Raw genomic sequence first — 22827 nt, 5'->3', positions numbered from 1 at the left:
TGTTCAGGAAAAAACGCATACGCCCTTTTTGGCCAACCAAGCAAGCTTGCAAAGGAAATCTGCACTACAATGAAGTCTCACTGCCCCCCGGTCAAAAGGGCCATCTGAAAAACGTGTAAAATCCAGAAAGGCAGGACAGACCATGGAGAACTGGGAGCCTACTTAGGCTGATGGGCGGGATGTAAATTGCCAACAGCCACTCTGGAGAAGTGTATGGTGTTTCCTGAAACATCTAAAAAACAAAGCAACAGAGCCTAGGGCACTTCCACTTATGGTCCTATAGATTAGGGAAATTAAAATCAAAAAGACACAGCCACCCCAAATTTTGGGACGGCTCTGTTTACAAGAACCTCGGTTACGGTACAAGTTCAATATCGCAGAAAGCGAAAAATGGATAAAAAAGTTGTGGTACTTACGTACAATGCAATATCACTCAGCAATGAAATCTATGTCATCAGGCCAGTAGCAGCATAATGAGTGGATTCAGGTACGATGATTCTAAGTGAAATAAGTCACACAGAAAAAGAAACATCATAAGATATCACTAATACACGGAATGTAAACTTGCCTACACAGGAACTGAATTACAAAACAGAATAGGGTCTCAAATGTAGAAAACCAACTTATGCTTGCTTAAGGGGAAAGGTGAGTTGGGGTGCTGCATAAAACCAGAGATTGAAATTAGCACAGATACCTTTCCATAAGCCAAATATGTAATAGACAAGAGCTACTGCTTGCTCAACGAAGTGGACTCTACACCCCATATTAAACGCCTAAAAATATACCTGACTAGTAAGAATCTTAAAACCTATGGCTTGATATGTCTACGAAAGAGAATCAAGCGTGTGTACAGCGGCATAAATGCAACAGTGATAGGATTGGTGAGGTTCGGTGAGCAAATGCAGACCCTTTGAAGTCATACTGCATGGTACCCATTCCATGGTTCTCAACTCTCCAGGTTTAAGGGATTCTTCCTTCAGCTAAAACATGCATGTGGAACCCAGAGGATGATCCACCGTGTGATCGGGAAACGTGTTCAAATGTGTCTCAGTTTTCGTCCCCTGGTACTCGGGTGCAACATTCCAGATGCTTTACTAACACTCTCCCCACTTGGAGAGTCAGTGCCTTTAACCTCCTGTTTGGCCCAGTTTGTAATTTCTTCGGAAAATGAACAGGAATAGGGAGAACCAATGAGAGACTAGCTGGAGGTGTCTGGAAGGGCAAATTTTACTCTCATTTCCCACCAGGAAGAGGAGTTAACCAAAGGCTCAGCCTGCCGTGCCGGAACCACACTAGGGCCTGAAGCAATCCTGCGGTGTTGCGGCCAGCTCACAAGAAAGCGAGTTGAAGAAAGGAGCTCAGGGGCACTGTAATTCACAAACCTGCAGAGTTATAAATGACAGCTATCGTCCAAAAATATATTGAAGTAAGGCTGCCAAGAGGACTTGAAAGCGGGGCAGAATTGCAGGAAACCGATTTCAGGAGGTAGACTGGAATTGCATGTAAAGCATAGGAAAAGAGGCAGAACGTCCACAATGATGCACTTGGCCAAAAAGGGCGTATTCTTTTTTTCCTGAATATATTCAGGAAAAAACGCATACGCCCTTTTTGGCCAACCAAGCAAGCTTGCAAAGGAAATCTGCACTACAATGAAGTCTCACTGCCCCCCGGTCAAAAGGGCCATCTGAAAAAAGTGTAAAATCCAGAAAGGCAGGACAGGCCATGGAGAACTGGGAGCCTTATTATGCTGATGGGCGGGATGTAAATTGCCAACAGCCACTCTGGACAAGTGTATGGTGTTTCCTGAAACATCTGAAAAACAAAGCAACAGAGCCTAGGGCACTTCCATTTTTGGTCCTATAGATTAGGGAAATTAAAATCAAAAAGACACAGCCACCCCAAAGTTTGGAACGGCTCTGTTTACAAGAACCTCATTTACGGTTCACGTTCAATATCGCAGAAAGCGAAAAATGGATAAAGAAGTTCTGGTACTTACGTACAATGCAATATCACTCAGCAATGAAATCTATGTCATCAGGCCAGTAGCAGCATAATGAGTGGATTCAGGTATGATGATTCTAAGTGAAATAAGTCACACAGAAAAAGAAACATCATAAGATATCACTAATACACGGATTGTAAACTTGGCTACACAGGAACTGAATTACAAAACAGAATAGGGTCTCAAATGTAGAAAACCAACTTATGCTTGCTTAAGGGGAAAGGTGAGTTGGAGTGCTGCAGAAAACCAGAGATTGAAATTAGCACAGATACCTTTCCATAAGCCAAATATGTAATAGACAAGAGCTACTGCTTGCTCAACGAAGTGGACTCAACACCCCATATTAAACGCCTAAGAATATACCTGACTAGTAAGAATCTTAAAACCTATGTATTGATATGTCTCCGAAAGAGAATCAAGCGTGTGTACAGCGGCATAAACGCAGCAGTGATAGGATTGGTGAGGTTCGGTGAGCAAATGCAGACCCTTGGAAGTCATATTGCATGGTACCCATTCCATGGGTCTCAACTCTCCAGGTTTAAGGGATTCTTCCTTCAGCTAAAACATGCATGTGGAACCCAGAGTATGATCCACCGTGTGATCGGGAAACGTGTTCAAATGTGTCTCAGATTTCGTCCCCTGGTACTCGGGTGCAACATTCCAGACACTTTACTAACACTCTCCCCACTTGGAGAGTCAGTGCCTTTAACCTCCTATTTGGCGCAACTTGCAAATTCTGCCGAAAATGAACAGGTATAGGGAGAACCAATGAGAGACTAGCTGGAGGTGTCTGGACGGGCAAATTTAACTCTCATTTCCCACCAGGAAGAGGAATTAACCAAAGGCACAGCCTGCCGTGCCGGAACGACACTACGGCCTGAAGCAATCCTGCAGTGTTGCGGCCAGCTCACAAGAAAGCGAGTTGAAGAAAGGAGCTCAGGGGCCCTGTAATTCACACACCTGCAGAGTTCTAAATGACAGCTATCGTCCAAAAATATATTGAAGTAAGGCTGCCAAGAGGACTTGAAAGCGGGGCAGAATTGTAGGAAACCGATTTCAGGAGGTAGACTGGAATTGCATGTAAAGCATAGGAAAAGAGGCAGAACGTCCACAATGATGCACTTGGCCAAAAAGGGCGTATGCGTTTTTTCCTGAATATATTCAGGAAAAAACGCATACGCCCTTTTTGGCCAACCAAGCAAGCTTGCAAAGGAAATCTGCACTACAATGAAGTCTCACTGCCCCCTGGTCAAAAGGGCCATCTGAAAAAAGTGTAAAATCCAGAAAGGCAGGACAGGCCATGGAGAACTGGGAGCCTTGTTATGCTGATGGGCGGGATGTAAATTGCCAACAGCCACTCTGGAGAAGTGTATGGTGTTTCCTGAAACATCTAAAAAACAAAGCAACAGAGCCTAGGGCACTTCCACTTATGGTCCTATAGCTTAGGGAAATTAAAATCAAAAAGACACAGCCACCCCAAAGTTTGGGACGGCTATGTTTACAAGAACCTCGTTTACAGTACAAGTTCAATATGGCAGAAAGCGAAAAATGGATAAAGAAGTTGTGGTACTTACGCACAATGCAATATCACTCAGCAATGAAATCTATGTCATCAGGCCAGTAGCAGCATAATGAGTGGATTCAGGTACGATGATTCTAAGTGAAATAAGTCACACAGAAAAAGAAACATCATAAGATATCACTAATACACGGAATGTAAACTTGCCTACACAGGAACTGAATTACAAAACAGAATAGGGTCTCAAATGTAGAAAACCAACTTATGCTTATTTAAGGGGAAAGGTGAGTTGGGGTGCTGCATAAAACCAGAGATTGAAATTAGCACAGATACCTTTCCATAAGCCAAATATGTAATAGACAAGAGCTACTGCTTGCTCAACGAAGTGGACTCAACACCCCATATTAAACGCCTAAGAATATACCTGACTAGTAAGAATCTTACAACCTATGGATTTATATGTCTCAGAAAGAGAATCAAGCGTGTGTATAGCGGCATAAACGCAGCAGTGATAGGATTGGTGAAGTTCGGTGACCAAATGCAGACCCTTTGAAGTCATATTGCATGGTACCCATTCCATGGCTCTCAACTCTCCAGGTTTAAGGGATTCTTCCTTCAGCTAAAACATGCATGTGGAACCCAGAGTATGATCCACCGTGTGATCGGGAAACGTGTTCAAATGTGTCTCAGTTTTCGTCCCCTGGTACTCGGGTACAACATTCCAGACGCTTTACTAACACTCTCCCCACTTGGAGAGTCAGTGCCTTTAACGTCCTGTTTGGCCCAGTTTGCAATTTCTGCGGAAAATGTACAGGAATAGGGAGAACCAATGAGAGAGTAGCCCGAGCTGTCTGGACGGGCAAATTTAACTCTCATTTCCCACCAGGAAGAGAAATTAACCAAAGGCTCAGCGAGCCATGCCGAAATCACACTAGGGCCTGAAGCAATCCTGCGGTGTTGCGGCCAGCTCACAAGAAAGCGAGTTGAAGAAAGGAGCTCATGGGCACTGTAATTCACAAACCTGCAGAGTTATAAATGACAGCTATCGTCCAAAAATATATTGAAGTAAGGCTGCCAAGAGGACTTGAAAGCAGGGCAGAATTGCAGGAAACCGATTTCCGGAGGTAGACTGGAATTGCATGTAAAGCATAGGAAAAGAGGCAGAACATCCAAAATGATGCACTTGGCCAAAAAGGGCGTATTCTTTTTTTCCTGAATATGTTCAGGAAAAAACGCATACGCCCTTTTTGGCCAACCAAGCAAGCTTGCAAAGGAAATCTGCACTACAATGAAGTCTCACTGCCCCCCGGTCAAAAGGGCCATCTGAAAAACGTGTAAAATCCAGAAAGGCAGGACAGACCATGGAGAACTGGGAGCCTACTTAGGCTGATGGGTGGGATGTAAATTGCCAACAGCCACTCTGGAGAAGTGTATGGTGTTTCCTGAAACATCTAAAAAACAAAGCAACAGAGCCTAGGGCACTTCCACTTATGGTCCTATAGCTTAGGGATATTAAAATCAAAAAGACACAGCCACCCCAAAGTTTGGGACGGCTATGTTTACAAGAACCTCGTTTACGGTACAAGTTCAATATGGCAGAAAGCGAAAAATGGATAAAGAAGTTGTGGTACTTACGTACAATGCAATATCACTCAGCAATGAAATCTATGTCATCAGGCCAGTAGCAGCATAATGAGTGGATTCAGGTACGATGATTCTAAGTGAAATAAGTCACACAGAAAAAGAAACATCATAAGATATCACTAAAACACGGAATGTAAACTTGCCTACACAGGAACTGAATTACAAAACAGAATAGGGTCTCAAATGTAGAAAACCAACTTATGCTTATTTAAGGGGAAAGGTGAGTTGGGGTGCTGCATAAAACCAGAGATTGAAATTAGCACAGATACCTTTCCATAAGCCAAATATGTAATAGACAAGAGCTACTGCTTGCTCAACGAAGTGGACTCAACACCCCATATTAAACGCCTAAGAATATACCTGACTAGTAAGAATCTTACAACCTATGGATTTATATGTCTCCGAAAGAGAATCAAGCGTGTGTATAGCGGCATAAACGCAGCAGTGATAGGATTGGTGAAGTTCGGTGACCAAATGCAGATCCTTTGAAGTCATATTGCATGGTACCCATTCCATGGGTCTCAACTCTCCAGGTTTAAGGGATTCTTCCTTCAGCTAAAACATGCATGTGGAACCCAGAGTATGATCCACCGTGTGATCGGGAAACGTGTTCAAATGTGTCTCAGTTTTCGTCCCCTGGTACTCGGGTACAACATTCCAGACGCTTTACTAACACTCTCCCCACTTGGAGAGTCAGTGCCTTTAACGTCCTGTTTGGCCCAGTTTGCAATTTCTGCGGAAAATGTACAGGAATAGGGAGAACCAATGAGAGAGTAGCCCGAGCTGTCTGGACGGGCAAATTTAACTCTCATTTCCCACCAGGAAGAGAAATTAACCAAAGGCTCAGCGAGCCATGCCGAAATCACACTAGGGCCTGAAGCAATCCTGCGGTGTTGCGGCCAGCTCACAAGAAAGCGAGTTGAAGAAAGGAGCTCATGGGCACTGTAATTCACAAACCTGCAGAGTTATAAATGACAGCTATCGTCCAAAAATATATTGAAGTAAGGCTGCCAAGAGGACTTGAAAGCAGGGCAGAATTGCAGGAAACCGATTTCCGGAGGTAGACTGGAATTGCATGTAAAGCATAGGAAAAGAGGCAGAACATCCAAAATGATGCACTTGGCCAAAAAGGGCGTATTCTTTTTTTCCTGAATATGTTCAGGAAAAAACGCATACGCCCTTTTTGGCCAACCAAGCAAGCTTGCAAAGGAAATCTGCACTACAATGAAGTCTCACTGCCCCCCGGTCAAAAGGGCCATCTGAAAAACGTGTAAAATCCAGAAAGGCAGGACAGACCATGGAGAACTGGGAGCCTACTTAGGCTGATGGGTGGGATGTAAATTGCCAACAGCCACTCTGGAGAAGTGTATGGTGTTTCCTGAAACATCTAAAAAACAAAGCAACAGAGCCTAGGGCACTTCCACTTATGGTCCTATAGCTTAGGGATATTAAAATCAAAAAGACACAGCCACCCCAAAGTTTGGGACGGCTATGTTTACAAGAACCTCGTTTACGGTACAAGTTCAATATGGCAGAAAGCGAAAAATGGATAAAGAAGTTGTGGTACTTACGTACAATGCAATATCACTCAGCAATGAAATCTATGTCATCAGACCAGTAGCAGCATAATGAGTGGATTCAGGTACGATGATTCTAAGTGAAATAAGTCACACAGAAAAAGAAACATCATAAGATATCACTAAAACACGGAATGTAAACTTGCCTACACAGGAACTGAATTACAAAACAGAATAGGGTCTCAAATGTAGAAAACCAACTTATGCTTATTTAAGGGGAAAGGTGAGTTGGGGTGCTGCATAAAACCAGAGATTGAAATTAGCACAGATACCTTTCCATAAGCCAAATATGTAATAGACAAGAGCTACTGCTTGCTCAACGAAGTGGACTCAACACCCCATATTAAACGCCTAAGAATATACCTGACTAGTAAGAATCTTACAACCTATGGATTTATATGTCTCCGAAAGAGAATCAAGCGTGTGTATAGCGGCATAAACGCAGCAGTGATAGGATTGGTGAAGTTCGGTGACCAAATGCAGATCCTTTGAAGTCATATTGCATGGTACCCATTCCATGGGTCTCAACTCTCCAGGTTTAAGGGATTCTTCCTTCAGCTAAAACATGCATGTGGAACCCAGAGTATGATCCACCGTGTGATCGGGAAACGTGTTCAAATGTGTCTCAGTTTTCGTCCCCTGGTACTCGGGTACAACATTCCAGACGCTTTACTAACACTCTCCCCACTTGGAGAGTCAGTGCCTTTAACGTCCTGTTTGGCCCAGTTTGCAATTTCTGCGGAAAATGTACAGGAATAGGGAGAACCAATGAGAGAGTAGCCCGAGCTGTCTGGATGGGCAAATTTAACTCTCATTTCCCACCAGGAAGAGAAATTAACCAAAGGCTCAGCGAGCCATGCCGAAATCACACTAGGGCCTGAAGCAATCCTGCGGTGTTGCGGCCAGCTCACAAGAAAGCGAGTTGAAGAAAGGAGCTCAGGGGCACTGTAATTCACAAACCTGCAGAGTTATAAATGACAGCTATCGTCCAAAAATATATTGAAGTAAGGCTGCCAAGAGGACTTGAAAGCGGGGCAGAATTGCAGGAAACCGATTTCCGGAGGTAGACTGGAATTGCATGTAAAGCATAGGAAAAGAGGCAGAACATCCACAATGATGCACTTGGCCAAAAAGGGCGTATTCTTTTTTTCCTGAATATGTTCAGGAAAAAACGCATACGCACTTTTTGGCCAACCAAGCAAGCTTGCAAAGGAAATCTGCACTACAATGAAGTCTCACTGCCCCCCGGTCAAAAGGGCCATCTGAAAAACGTGTAAAATCCAGAAAGGCAGGACAGACCATGGAGAACTGGGAGCCTACTTAGGCTGATGGGCGTGATGTAAATTGCCAACAGCCACTCTGGAGAAGTGTATGGTGTTTCCTGAAACATCTAAAAAACAAAGCAACAGAGCCTAGGGCACTTCCACTTATGGTCCTATAGATTAGGGAAATTAAAATCAAAAAGACACAGCCACCCCAAAGTTTGGGACGGCTCTGTTTACAAGAACCTCGGTTACGGTACAAGTTCAATATCGCAGAAAGCGAAAAATGGATAAAGAAGTTGTGGTACTTACGTACAATGCAATATCACTCAGCAATGAAATCTATGTCATCAGGCCAGTAGCAGCATAATGAGTGGATTCAGGTACGATGATTCTAAGTGAAATAAGTCACACAGAAAAAGAAACATCATAAGATATCACTAATACACGGAATGTAAACTTGCCTACACAGGAACTGAATTACAAAGCAGAATAGGGTCTCAAATGTAGAAAACCAACTTATGCTTGCTTAAGGGGAAAGGTGAGTTGGGGTGCTGCATAAAACCAGAGATTGAAATTAGCACAGATACCTTTCCATAAGCCAAATATGTAATAGACAAGAGCTACTGCTTGCTCAACGAAGTGGACTCTACATCCCATATTAAACGCCTAAAAATATACCTGACTAGTAAGAATCTTAAAACCTATGGATTGATATGTCTACGAAAGAGAATCAAGCGTGTGTACAGCGGCATAAACGCAGCAGTGATAGGATTGGTGAGGTTCGGTGAGCAAATGCAGACCCTTTGAAGTCATATTGCATGGTACCCATTCCATGGTTCTCAACTCTCCTCGTTTAAGGGATTCTTCCTTCAGCTAAAACATGCATGTGGAACCCAGAGGATGATCCACCGTGTGATCGGGAAACGTGTTCAAATGTGTCTCAGTTTTTGTCCCCTGGTACTCTGGTGCAACATTCCAGATGCTTTACTAACACTCTCCCCACTTGGAGAGTCAGTGCCTTTAACCTCCTGTTTGGCCCAGTTTGCAATTTCTTCGGAAAATGAACAGGAATAGGGAGAACCAATGAGAGACTAGCTGGAGGTGTCTGGACGGGCAAATTTTACTCTCATTTCCCACCAGGAAGAGGAATTAACCAAAGGCTCAGCCTGCCGTGCCGGAACCACACTAGGGCCTGAAGCAATCCTGCGGTGTTGCGGCCAGCTCACAAGAAAGCGAGTTGAAGAAAGGAGCTCAGGGGCACTGTAATTCACAAACCTGCAGAGTTATAAATGACAGCTATCGTCCAAAAATATATTGAAGTAAGGCTGCCAAGAGGACTTGAAAGCGGGGCAGAATTGCAGGAAACCGATTTCAGGAGGTAGACTGGAATTGCATGTAAAGCATAGGAAAAGAGGCAGAACGTCCACAATGATGCACTTGGCCAAAAAGGGCGTATTCTTTTTTTCCTGAATATATTCAGGAAAAAACGCCTACGCCCTTTTTGGCCAACCAAGCAAGCTTGCAAAGGAAATCTGCACTACAATGAAGTCTCACTGCCCCCCAGTCAAAAGGGCCATCTGAAAAAAGTGTAAAATCCAGAAAGGCAGGACAGGCCATGGAGAACTGGGAGCCTTATTATGCTGATGGGCGGGATGTAAATTGCCAACAGCCACTCTGGACAAGTGTATGGTGTTTCCTGAAACATCTGAAAAACAAAGCAACAGAGCCTAGGGCACTTCCATTTTTGGTCCTATAGATTAGTGAAATTAAAATCAAAAAGACACAGCCACCCCAAAGTTTGGAACGGCTCTGTTTACAAGAACCTCATTTACGTTTCAAGTTCAATATCGCAGAAAGCGAAAAATGGATAAAGAAGTTCTGGTACTTACGTACAATGCAATATCACTCAGCAATGAAATCTATGTCATCAGGCCAGTAGCAGCATAATGAGTGGATTCAGGTATGATGATTCTAAGTGAAATAAGTCACACAGAAAAAGAAACATCATAAGATATCACTAATACACGGATTGTAAACTTGGCTACACAGGAACTGAATTACAAAACAGAATAGGGTCTCAAATGTAGAAAACCAACTTATGCTTGCTTAAGGGGAAAGGTGAGTTGGAGTGCTGCAGAAAACCAGAGATTGAAACTAGCACAGATACCTTTCCATAAGCCAAATATGTAATAGACAAGAGCTACTGCTTGCTCAACGAAGTGGACTCAACACCCCATATTAAACGCCTAAGAATATACCTGACTAGTAAGAATCTTAAAACCTATGGATTGATATGTCTCCGAAAGAGAATCAAGCGTGTGTACAGCGGCATAAACGCAGCAGTGATAGGATTGGTGAGGTTCGGTGAGCAAATGCAGACCCTTTGAAGTCATATTGCATGGTACCCATTCCATGGGTCTCAACTCTCCAGGTTTAAGAGATTCTTCCTTCAGCTAAAACATGCATGTGGAACCCAGAGTATGATCCACCGTGTGATCGGGAAACGTGTTCAAATGTGTCTCACATTTCGTCCCCTGGTACTCGGGTGCAACATTCAAGACACTTTACTAACACTCTCCCCACTTGGAGAGTCAGTGCCTTTAACCTCCTATTTGGCGCAACTTGCAAATTCTGCCGAAAATGAACAGGAATAGGGAGAGCAATGAGAGACTAGCTGGAGGTGTCTGGAAGGGCAAATTTAACTCTCATTGCCCACCAGGAAGAGGAATTAACCAAAGGCTCAGCCTGCCATGCCGGAACGACACTACGGCCTGAAGCAATCCTGCGGTGTTGCGGCCAGCTCACAAGAAAGCGAGTTGAAGAAAGGAGCTCAGGGGCACTGTCATTCACAAACCTGCAGAGTTATAAATAACAGCTATCGTCCAAAAATATATTGAAGTAAGGCTGCCAAGAGGACTTGAAAGCGGGGCAGAATTGCAGGAAACCGATTTCAGGAGGTAGACTGGAATTGCATGTAAAGCATAGGAAAAGAGGCAGAACGTCCACAATGATGCACTTGGCCAAAAAGGGCGTATGCGTTTTTTCCTGAATATATTCAGGAAAAAACGCATACACCCTTTTTGGCCAACCAAGCAAGCTTGCAAAGGAAATCTGCACTACAATGAAGTCTCACTGCCCCCCGGTCAAAAGGGCCATCTGAAAAAAGTGTAAAATCCAGAAAGGCAGGACAGGCCATGGAGAACTGGGAGCCTTGTTATGCTGATGGGCGTGATGTAAATTGCCAACAGCCACTCTGGAGAAGTGTATGGTGTTTCCTGAAACATCTAAAAAACAAAGCAACAGAGCCTAGGGCACTTCCACTTATGGTCCTATAGCTTAGGGAAATTAAAATCAAAAAGACACAGCCACCCCAAAGTTTGGGACGGCTCTGGTTACAAGAACCTCGTTTACGGTACAAGTTCAATATCGCAGAAAGCGAAAAATGGATAAAGAAGTTGTGGTACTTACGTACAATGCAATATCACTCAGCAATGAAATCTATGTCATCAGGCCAGTAGCAGCATAATGAGTGGATTCAGGTACGATGATTCTAAGTGAAATAAGTCACACAGAAAAAGAAGCATCATAAGATATCACTAATACACGGAATGTAAACTTTGCTACACAGGAACTGAATTACAAAACAGAATAGGGTCTCAAATGTAGAAAACCAACTTATGCTTACTTAAGGGGAAAGGTGAGTTGGGGTGCTGCATAAAACCAGAGATTGAAATTAGCACAGATACCTTTCCATAAGCCAAATATGTAATAGACAAGAGCTACTGCTTGCTCAACGAAGTGGACTCAACACCCCATATGAAACGCCTAAGAATATACCTGACTAGTAAGAATCTTAAAACCTATGGATTGATATGTCTACGAAAGAGAATCAAGCGTGTGTACAGCGGCATAAACGCAGCAGTGATAGGATTGGTGAAGTTCGGTGACCAAATGCAGACCCTTTGAAGTCATATTGCATGGTACCCATTCCATGGGTCTCAACTCTCCAGGTTTAAGGGATTCTTCCTTCAGCTAAAACATGCATGTGGAACCCAGAGTATGATCCACCGTGTGATCGGGAAACGTGTTCAAATGTGTCTCAGTTTTCGTCCCCTGGTACTCGGGTGCAACATTCCAGACGCTTTACTAAGACTCTCCCCACGTGGAGAGTCAGTGCCTTTAACCTCCTGTTTGGCCCAGTTTGCAATTTCTGTGGAAAATGAACAGGAATAGGGAGAACCAATGAGAGACTAGCTGGAGGTGTCTGGACGGGCAAATTTTACTCTCATTTCCCACCAGGAAGAGGAATTAACCAAAGGCTCAGCAAGCCATGCCGGAACGACACTAGGGCCTGAAGCAATCCTGCGGTGTTGCGGCCAGCTCACAAGAAAGCGAGTTGAAGAAAGGAGCTCAGGGGCACTGTCATTCACAAACCTGCAGAATTATAAATGACAGCTATCGTCCAAAAATATATTGAAGTAAGTCTGCCAAGAGGACTTGAAAGCGGGGCAGAATTGCAGGAAACCGATTTCAGGAGGTAGACTGGAATTGCATGTAAAGCATAGGAAAAGAGGCAGAACGTCCACAATGATGCACTTGGCCAAAAAGTACGTATGCGTTTTTTCCTGAATATATTCAGGAAAAAACGCATACGCCCTTTTTGGCCAACCAAGCAAGATTGCAAAGGAAATCTGCACTACAATGAAGTCTCACTGCCCCCCGGTCAAAAGGGCCATGTGAAAAAAGTGTAAAATCCAGAAAGGCAGGACAGGCCATGGAGAACTGGGAGCCTAGTTAGACTGATGGGCGGGATGTAAATTGGCAACAGCCACTCTGGAGAAGTGTATGGTGTTTCCTGAAACATCTAAAAACCAAAGCAACAGAGCCTAGGGCACTTCCACTTATGGTCCTATAGATTAGGGAAATTAAATCAAAAAGACACAGCCACCCCAAAGTTTGGAATAGCTCGGTTTACAAGAACCTCGTTTACGGTACAAGTTCAATATCGCAGAAAGCGAAAAATGGATAAAGAAGTTGTGGTACTTACGTACAATGCAATATCACTCAGCAATGAAATCTATGTCATCAGGCCAGTAGCAGCATAATGAGTGGATTCAGGTACGATGATTCTAAGTGAAATAAGTCACACAGAAAAAGAAACATCATAAGATATCACTAATACACGGCATGTAAACTTGCCTACACAGGAACTGAATTACAAAACAGAATAGGGTCTCAAATGTAGAAAACCAACTTATGCTTGCTTAAGGGGAAAGGTGAGTTGGGGTGCTGCATAAAACCAGAGATTGAAATTAGCACAGATACCTTTCCATAAGCCAAATATGTAATAGACAAGAGCTACTGCTTGCTCAACGAAGTGGACTCAACACCCCATATTAAACGCCTAAAAATATACCTGACTAGTAAGAATCTTAAAACCTATGGATTGATATGTCTACGAAAGAGAATCCAGCATGTGTACAGCGGCATAAACGCAGCAGTGATAGGATTGGTGAGGTTCGGTGAGCAAATGCAGACCCTTTGAAGTCATATTGCATGGTACCCATTCCATGGGTCTCAACTCTCCAGGTTTAAGGGATTCTTCCTTCAGCTAAAACATGCATGTGGAACCCAGAGTATGATCCACCGTGTGATCGGGAAACGTGTTCAAATGTGTCTCAGATTTCGTCCCCTGGTACTCGGGTGCAACATTCCAGACACTTTACTAACACTCTCCCCACTTGGAGAGTCAGTGCCTTTAACCTCCTATTTGGCCCAATTTGCAAATTCTGCCGAAAATGAACAGGAATAGGGAGAACCAATGAGAGACTAGCTGGAGGTGTCTGGAAGGGCAAATTTAACTCTCATTTCCCACCAGGAAGAGGAATTAACCAAAGGCTCAGCCTGCCATGCCGGAACAACACTACGGCCTGAAGCAATCCTGCGGTGTTGCGGCCAGCTCACAAGAAAGCGAGTTGAAGAAAGGAGCTCAGGGGCACTGTAATTCACAAACCTGCAGAGTTATAAATGACAGCTATCGTCCAAAAATATATTGAAGTAAGGCTGCCAAGAGGACTTGAAAGCGGGGCAGAATTGCAGGAAACCGATTTCAGGAGGTAGACTGGAATTGCATGTAAAGCATAGGAAAAGAGGCAGAACGTCCACAATGATGCACTTGGCCAAAAGGGCGTATGCGTTTTATCCTGAATATATTTAGGAAAAAACGCGTACGCGCTTTTTGGCCAACCAAGCAAGCTTGCAAAGGAAATCTGCACTACAATGAAGTCTCACTGCCCCCCGGTTAAAAGGGCCATCTGAAAAAAGTGTAAAATCCAGAAAGGCAGGACAGGCCATGGAGAACTGGGAGCCTTGTTATGCTGATGGGCGGGATGTAAATTGCCAACAGCCACTCTGGAGAAGTGTATGGTGTTTCCTGAAACATCTAAAAAACAAAGCAACAGAGCCTAGGGCACTTCCACTTATGGTCCTATAGCTTAGGGAAATTAAAATCAAAAAGACACAGCCACCCCAAAGTTTGGGACGGCTCTGGTTACAAGAACCTCGTTTACGGTACAAGTTCAATATCGCAGAAAGCAAAAAATGGATAAAGAAGTTGTGGTACTTACGTACAATGCAATATCACTCAGCAATGAAATCTATGTCATCAGGCCAGTAGCAGCATAATGAGTGGATTCAGGTACGATGATTGTAAGTGAAATAAGTCACAGAGAAAAAGAAACATCATAAGGTATCACTAATACACGGAGTGTAAACTTGGCTACACAGGAACTGAATTACAAAACAGAATAGGGTCTCAAATGTGGAAAACCAACTTATGCTTGCTTAAGGGGAAAGGTGAGTTGGGTGTTGCATAAAACCAGAGATTGAAATTAGCACAGATACCTTTCCATAAGCCAAATATGTAATAGACAAGAGCTACTGCTTGCTCAACGAAGTGGACTCAACACCCCATATTAAAAGCCTAAGAATATACCTGACTAGTAAGAATCTTAAAACCTATGGATTTATATGTCTCCGAAAGAGAATCAAGCGTGTGTACAGCAGCATAAACGCAGCAGTGATAGGATTGGTGAGGTTCGGTGAGCAAATGCAGACCCTTTGAAGTCATATGGCATGGTACCCATTCCATGGTTCTCAACTCTCCATGTTTAAGGGATTCTTCCTTCAGTTAAAACATGCATGTGGAACCCAGAGTATGATCCACCGTGTGATTGGGAAACGTGTTAAAATGTGTCTCACTTTTCATCCCCTGGTACTCGGGTGCAACATTCCAGACGCTTTACTAACACTCTCCCCACTTGGAGAGTCAGTGCCTTTAACCTCCTGTATGGCCCAGTTTGCAATTTCTGCGGAAAATGAACAGGAATAGGGAGAACCAATGAGAGACTAGCTGGAGGTGTCTGGACGGGTAAATTGAACTCTCATTTCCCGCCAGGAAAAGGAATTAACCAAAGGCTCAGCGAGCCATGCCAGAACCACACTAGGGCCTGAAGCAATCCTGCGGTGTTGCGGCCAGCTCACAAGAAAGCCAGTTGAAGAAAGGAGCTCAGGGGCCCTGTAATTCACAAACCTGCAGTGTTCTAAATGACAGCGATCGTCCAAAAATATATTGAAGTAAGGCTGCCAAGAGGACTTGAAAGCGGGGCAGAATTGCAGGAAACCGATTTCAGGAGGTAGACTGGAATTGCATGTAAAGCATAGGAAAAGAGGCAGAACGTCCACAATGATGCACTTGGCCAAAAAGGACATATGCGTTTTTTCCTGAATATATTCCTGAATATATTCAGGAAAAAACGCATACGCCCTTTTTGGCCAACCAAGAAAGCTTGCAAAGGAAATCTGCACTACAATGAAGTCTCACTGCCCCCCGGTCAAAAGGGCCATCTGAAAAACGTGTAAAATCCAGAAAGGCAGCACAGGCCATGGAGAACTGGGAGCCTTCTTATGCTGATGGGCGGGATGTAAATTGCCAACAGCCACTCTGGAGAAGTGTATGGTGTTTCCTGAAACATCTAAAAAACAAAGCAACAGAGCCTAGGGCACTTCCACTTATGGTCCTATAGATTAGGGAAATTAAAATCAAAAAGACACAGCCACCCCAAAGTTTGGGACGGCTCTGTTTACAAGAACCTCATTTACGGTACAAGTTCAATATTGCAGAAAGCGAAAAATGGATAAAGAAGTTGTGGTACTTACGTACAATGCAATACCACTCAGCAATGAAATCTATGTCATCAGGCCAGTAGCAGCATAATGAGTGGATTCAGGTACGATGATTCTAAGTGAAATAAGTCACACAGAAAAAGAAACATCATAAGATATCACTAATACACGGAATGTAAACTTGGCTACACAGGAACTGAATTACAAAACAGAATAGGGTCTCAAATGTAGAAAACCAACTTATGCTTGCTTAAGGGGAAAGGTGAGTTGGGGTGCTGCATAAAACCAGAGATTGAAATTAGCACAGATACCTTTCCATAAGCCAAATATGTAATAGACAAGAGCTACTGCTTGCTCAACGAAGTGGACTCAACACCCCATATTAAACGCCTAAGAATATACCTGACTAGTAAGAATCTTAAAACCTATGGATTTATATGTCTCTGAAAGAGAATCCAGCGTGTGTACAGCGGCATAAACGCAGCAGTGATAGGATTGGTGAGGTTCAGTGAGCTAATGCAGACCCTTTGAAGTCATATTGCATGGTACCCATTCCATGCGTCTCAACTCTCCAGGTTTATGGGATTCTTCCTTCAGCTAAAACATGCATGTGGAACCCAGAGTATGATCCACCATGTGATCGGGAAACGTTTTCAAATGTGTCTCAGTTTTCGTCCCCTGGTACTCGGGTGCAACATTCCAGACGCTTTACTAACACTCTCCCCACTTGGAGAGTCAGCGCCTTTATCCTCTTGTTTGGCCCAGTGTGCAATTTCTGCGGAAAATGAACAGGAATAGGGAGAACCAATGAGAGACTAGCTGGAGGTGTCTGGACGGGCAAATTTAACTCTCATTTCCCACCAGGAAGAGGAATTAACCAAAGGCTCAGCGAGCCATGCCGGAACCACACTAGGGCCTGAAGCAATCCTGCGGTGTTGTGGCCAGCTCACAAGAAATCGAGTTGAAGAAATGAGCTCAGGGTCCCTGTAATTCACAAACCTGCAGAGTTATACATGACAGCTATCGTCCAAAAATATATTGAAGTAAGGCTGCCAAGAGGACTTGAAAGCGGGGCAGAATTGCAGGAAACCGATTTCAGGAGGTAGACTGGAATTGCATGTAAAGCATAGGAAAAGAGGCAGAACGTCCACAATGATGCACTTGGCCAAAAAGGGCGTATGCGTTTTTTCCTGAATATATTCAGGAAAAAACGCATACGCCCTTTTTGGCCAACCAAGCAAGCTTGCAAAGGAAATTTGCACTACAATGAAGTCTCACTGTCCCCCTGTCAAAAGGGCCATCTGAAAAAAGTGTAAAATCCAGAAAGTCAGGACAGGCCATGGAGAACTGGGAGCCTTGTTATGCTGATGGGCGGCATGTAAATTGCCAACAGCCACTCTGGAGAAGTGTATGGTGTTTCCTGAAACATCTAAAAAACCAAAGCAACAGAGCCTAGGGCACTTCCACTTATGATCCTATAGATTAGGGAAATTAAAATCAAAAAGACACAGCCACCCCAAAGTTTGGGATGGCTATGTTTACAAGAACCTCATTTACGGTACAAGTTCAATATCACAGAAAGCGAAAAATGGATAAAGAAGTTGTGGTACTTACGTACAATGCAATATCACACAGCAATGAAATCTATGTCATCAGGCCAGTAGCAGCATAATGAATGGATTCAGGTACGATGATTTTAAGTAAAATAAGTCACACAGAAAAAGAAACATCATAAGGTATCACTAATAAACGGAATGTAAACTTGGCTACACAGGAACTGAATTACAAAACAGAATAGGGTCTCAAATGTAGAAAACCAACTTATGCTTGCTTAAGGGGAAAGGTGAGTTGGGGTGCTGCATAAAACCAGAGATTGAAATTAGCATAGATACCTTTCCATAAATCAAATATGTAATAGACAAGAGCTACTGCTTGCTCAACGAAGTGGACTCAACACCCCATATTAAACGCCTAAGAATATACCTGACTAGTAAGAATCTTAAAACCTATGGATTTATATGTCTCCGAAAGAGAATCCAGTGTCTGTACAGCGGCATAAACGCAGCAGTGATAGGATTGGTGAGGTTCGGTGAGCAAATGCAGACCCTTTGAAGTCATATTGCATGGTACCCATTCCATGGTTCTCAACTCTCCAGGTTTAAGGGATTCTTCCTTCAGCTAAAACGTGCATGTGGAACCCAGAGTATGATCCACCATGTGATCGGGAAACGTGTTCAAATGTGTCTCAGTTTTCGTCCCCTGGTACTCGGGTGCAACATTACAGACGCTTTACTAACACTCTCCCCACTTGGAGAGTCAGCGCCTTTAACCTCCTGTTTGGCCCAGTGTGCAATTTCTGCGGAAAATGAACGGGAATAGGGAGAACCAATGAGAGACTAGCTGGAGGTGTCTGAACGGGCAAATTTAACTCTCATTTCCCACCAGGAAGAGGAATTAACCAAAGGCTCAGCGAGCCATGCCGGAACCACACTAGGGCCTGAAGCAATCCTGCGGTGTTGCGGCCAGCTCACAAGAAAGCCAGTTGAAAAAAGGAGCTGAGGGGCACTGTAATTCACAAACCTTCAGAGTTATAAATGACAGCTATCGTCCAAAAATATATTGAAGTAAGGCTGCCAAAAGGACTTGAAAGCGGGGCAGAATTGCAGGAAACCGATTTCAGGAGGTAGACTGGAATTGCATGTAAAGCATAGGAAAAGAGGCAGAACGTCCACAATGATGCACTTGGCCAAAAAGGGCGTATGCGTTTTTTCCTAAATATATTCCTGAATATATTCAGGAAAAAACGCATACGCCCTTTTTGGCCAACGAAGCAAGCTTGCAAAGGAAATCTGCACTACAATGAAGTCTCACTGCCCCCCGGTCAAAAGGGCCATCTGAAGAAATTGTAAAATCCAGAAAGGCAGGACAGGCCATGGAGAACTGGGAGCCTTCTTATGCTGATGGGTGGGATGTAAATTGCCAACAGCCACTCTGCAGAAGTGTATGGTGTTTCCTGAAACATCTAAAAAACAAAGCAACAGAGCCTAGGGCCCTTCCACTTATGGTCCTATAGATTAGGGAAATTAAAATCAAAAATACACAGCCACCCCAAAATTTGTGACGGCTCTGTTTACAAGAACCTCATTTACGGTACAAGTTCAATATTGCAGAAAGCGAAAAATGGATAAAGAAGTTGTGGTACTTACGTACAATGCAATACCACTCAGCAATGAAATCTATGTCATCAGGCCAGTAGCAGCATAATGAGTGGATTCAGGTACGATGATTCTAAGTGAAATAAGTCACACAGAAAAAGAAACATCATAAGATATCACTAATACACGGAATGTAAACTTGGCTACACAGGAACTGAATTACAAAACAGAATAGGGTCTCAAATGTAGAAAACCAACTTATGCTTGCTTAAGGGGAAAGGTGAGTTGGGGTGCTGCATAAAACCAGAGATTGAAATTAGCACAGATACCTTTCCATAAGCCAAATATGTAATAGACAAGAGCTACTGCTTGCTCAACGAAGTGGACTCAACACCCCATATTAAACGCCTAAGAATATACCTGACTAGTAAGAATCTTAAAACCTATGGATTTATATGTCTCTGAAAGAGAATCCAGCGTGTGTACAGCGGCATAAACGCAGCAGTGATAGGATTGGTGAGGTTCAGTGAGCAAATGCAGACCCTTTGAAGTCATATTGCATGGTACCCATTCCATGCGTCTCAACTCTCCAGGTTTATGGGATTCTTCCTTCAGCTAAAACATGCATGTGGAACCCAGAGTATGATCCACCATGTGATCGGGAAACGTTTTCAAATGTGTCTCAGTTTTCGTCCCCTGGTACTCGGGTGCAACATTCCAGACGCTTTACTAACACTCTCCCCACTTGGAGAGTCAGCGCCTTTATCCTCTTGTTTGGCCCAGTGTGCAATTTCTGCGGAAAATGAACAGGAATAGGGAGAACCAATGAGAGACTAGCTGGAGGTGTCTGGACGGGCAAATTTAACTCTCATTTCCCACCAGGAAGAGGAATTAACCAAAGGCTCAGCGAGCCATGCCGGAACCACACTAGGGCCTGAAGCAATCCTGCGGTGTTGCGGCCAGCTCACAAGAAATCGAGTTGAAGAAATGAGCTCAGGGTCCCTGTAATTCACAAACCTGCAGAGTTATACATGACAGCTATCGTCCAAAAATATATTGAAGTAAGGCTGCCAAGAGGACTTAAAAGCGGGGCAGAATTGCAGGAAACTGATTTCAGGAGGTAGACTGGAATTGCATGTAAAGCATAGGAAAAGAGGCAGAACGTCCACAATGATGCACTTGGCCAAAAAGGGCGTATGCGTTTTTTCCTGAATATATTCAGGAAAAAACGCATACGCCCTTTTTGGCCAACGAAGCAAGCTTGCAAAGGAAATCTGCACTACAATGAAGTCTCACTGCCCCCCGGTCAAAAGGGCCATCTGAAAAAAGTGTAAAATCCAGAAAGGCAGGACAGGCCATGGAGAACTGGGAGCCTTCTTATGCTGATGGGTGGGATGTAAATTGCCAATAGCCACTCTGCAGAAGTGTATGGTGTTTCCTGAAACATCTAAAAAACAAAGCAACAGAGCCTAGGGCCCTTCCACTTATGGTCCTATAGATTAGGGAAATTAAAATCAAAAAGACACAGCCACCCCAAAAATTGGGACGGCTCTGTTTACAAGAACCTCATTTACGGTACAAGTTCAATATTGCAGAAAGCGAAAAATGGATAAAGAAGTTGTGGTACTTACGTACAATGCAATATCACTCAGCAATGAAATCTATGTCATCAGGCCAGTAGCAGCATAATGAGTGGATTCAGGTACGATGATTCTAAGTGAAATAAGTCACACAGAAAAAGAAGCATCATAAGATATCACTAATACACGGAATGTAAACTTGGCTACACAGGAACTGAATTACAAAACAGAATAGGGTCTCAAATGTAGAAAACCAACTTATGCTTGCTTAAGGGGAAAGGTGACTTGGGGTGCTGCATAAAACCAGAGATTGAAATTAGCACAGATACCTTTCCATAAGCCAAATATGTAATAGACAAGAGCTACTGCTTGCTCAACGAAGTGGACTCAACACCCCATATTAAACGCCTAAGAATATACCTGACTAGTAAGAATCTTAAAACCTATGGATTGATATGTCTACGAAAGAGAATCAAGCGTGTGTACAGCGGCATAAACGCAGCAGTGATGGGATTGGTGAAGTTCGGTGAGCAAATGCAGACCCTTTGAAGTCATATTGCATGGTACCCATTCCATGGGTCTCAACTCTCCAGGTTTAAGGGATTCTTCCTTCAGCTAAAACATGCATGAGGAACCCAGAGTATGATCCACCGTGTGATCGGGAAACGTGTTCAAATGTGTCTCAGTTTTCGTCCCCTGGTACTCGGGTGCAACATTCCAGACGCTTTACTAACACTCTCCCCACTTGGAGAGTCAGTGCCTTTAAACTCCTGTTTGGCCCAGTTTGCAATTTCTGCGGAAAATGAACAGGAATAGGGAGAACCAATGAGAGACTACCTGGAGGTGTCTGGACGGGCAAATTTAACTCTCATTTCCCACCAGGAAGAGGAATTAACCAAAGGCTCACTGAGATATGCCGGAACGACACTAGGGCCTGAAGCAATCCTGCCGTGTTGCGGTGAGCTCACAAGAAAGCCAGTTGAAGAAAGGAGCTCAGGGGCACTGTATTTCACAAACCTGCAGAGTTATAAATGACAGTTATCTTCCAAAAATATATTGAAGTAAGGCTGCCAAGAGGATTTGAAAGCGGGGCAGAATTGCAGGAAACCGATTTCAGGAGGTAGACTGGAATTGCATGTAAAGCATATGAAAAGAGGCAGAACGTCCACAATGATGCACTTGGCCAAAAGGGCGTATGCGTTTTATCCTGAATATATTTAGGAAAAAACGCGTACGCGCTTTTTGGCCAACCAAGCAAGCTTGCAAAGGAAATCTGCACTACAATGAAGTCTCACTGCTCCCCGGTTAAAAGGGCCATCTGTAAAAAGTGTAAAATCCAGAAAGGCAGGACAGGCCATGGAGAACTGGGAGCCTTCTTATGCTGATGGGCGGGATGTAAATTGCCAACAGCCACTCTGGAGAAGTGTATGGTGTTTCCTGCAACATCTAAAAAACAAAGCAACAGAGCCTAGGGCACTTCCACTTATGGTCCTATAGATTAGGGAAATTAAAATCAAAAAGACACAGCCACCCCAAAGTTTGGGACGGCTCTGTTTACAAGAACCTCGTTTACGGTACAAGTTCAATATCGCAGAAAGCGAAAAATGGATAAAGTAGTTGTGGTACTTACGTACAATGCAATATCACTCAGCAATGAAATCTATGTCATCAGGCCAGTAGCAGCATAATGAGTGGATTCAGGTACGATGATTCTAAGTGAAATAAGTCACAGAGAAAAAGAAACATCATAAGGTATCACTAATACACGGAGAGTAAACTTGGCTACACAGGAACTGAATTACAAAACAGAATAGGGTCTCAAATGTGGAAAACCAACTTATGCTTGCTTAAGGGGAAAGGTGAGTTGGGTGTTGCATAAAACCAGAGATTGAAATTAGCAC

Source organism: Pseudorca crassidens (genome assembly GCF_039906515.1).
Source record: "Pseudorca crassidens isolate mPseCra1 chromosome 1 unlocalized genomic scaffold, mPseCra1.hap1 SUPER_1_unloc_3, whole genome shotgun sequence".
In the NCBI taxonomy this organism is placed as follows: Eukaryota; Metazoa; Chordata; class Mammalia; order Artiodactyla; family Delphinidae; genus Pseudorca; species Pseudorca crassidens.
This window is presented reverse-complemented; position numbering follows the sequence as displayed.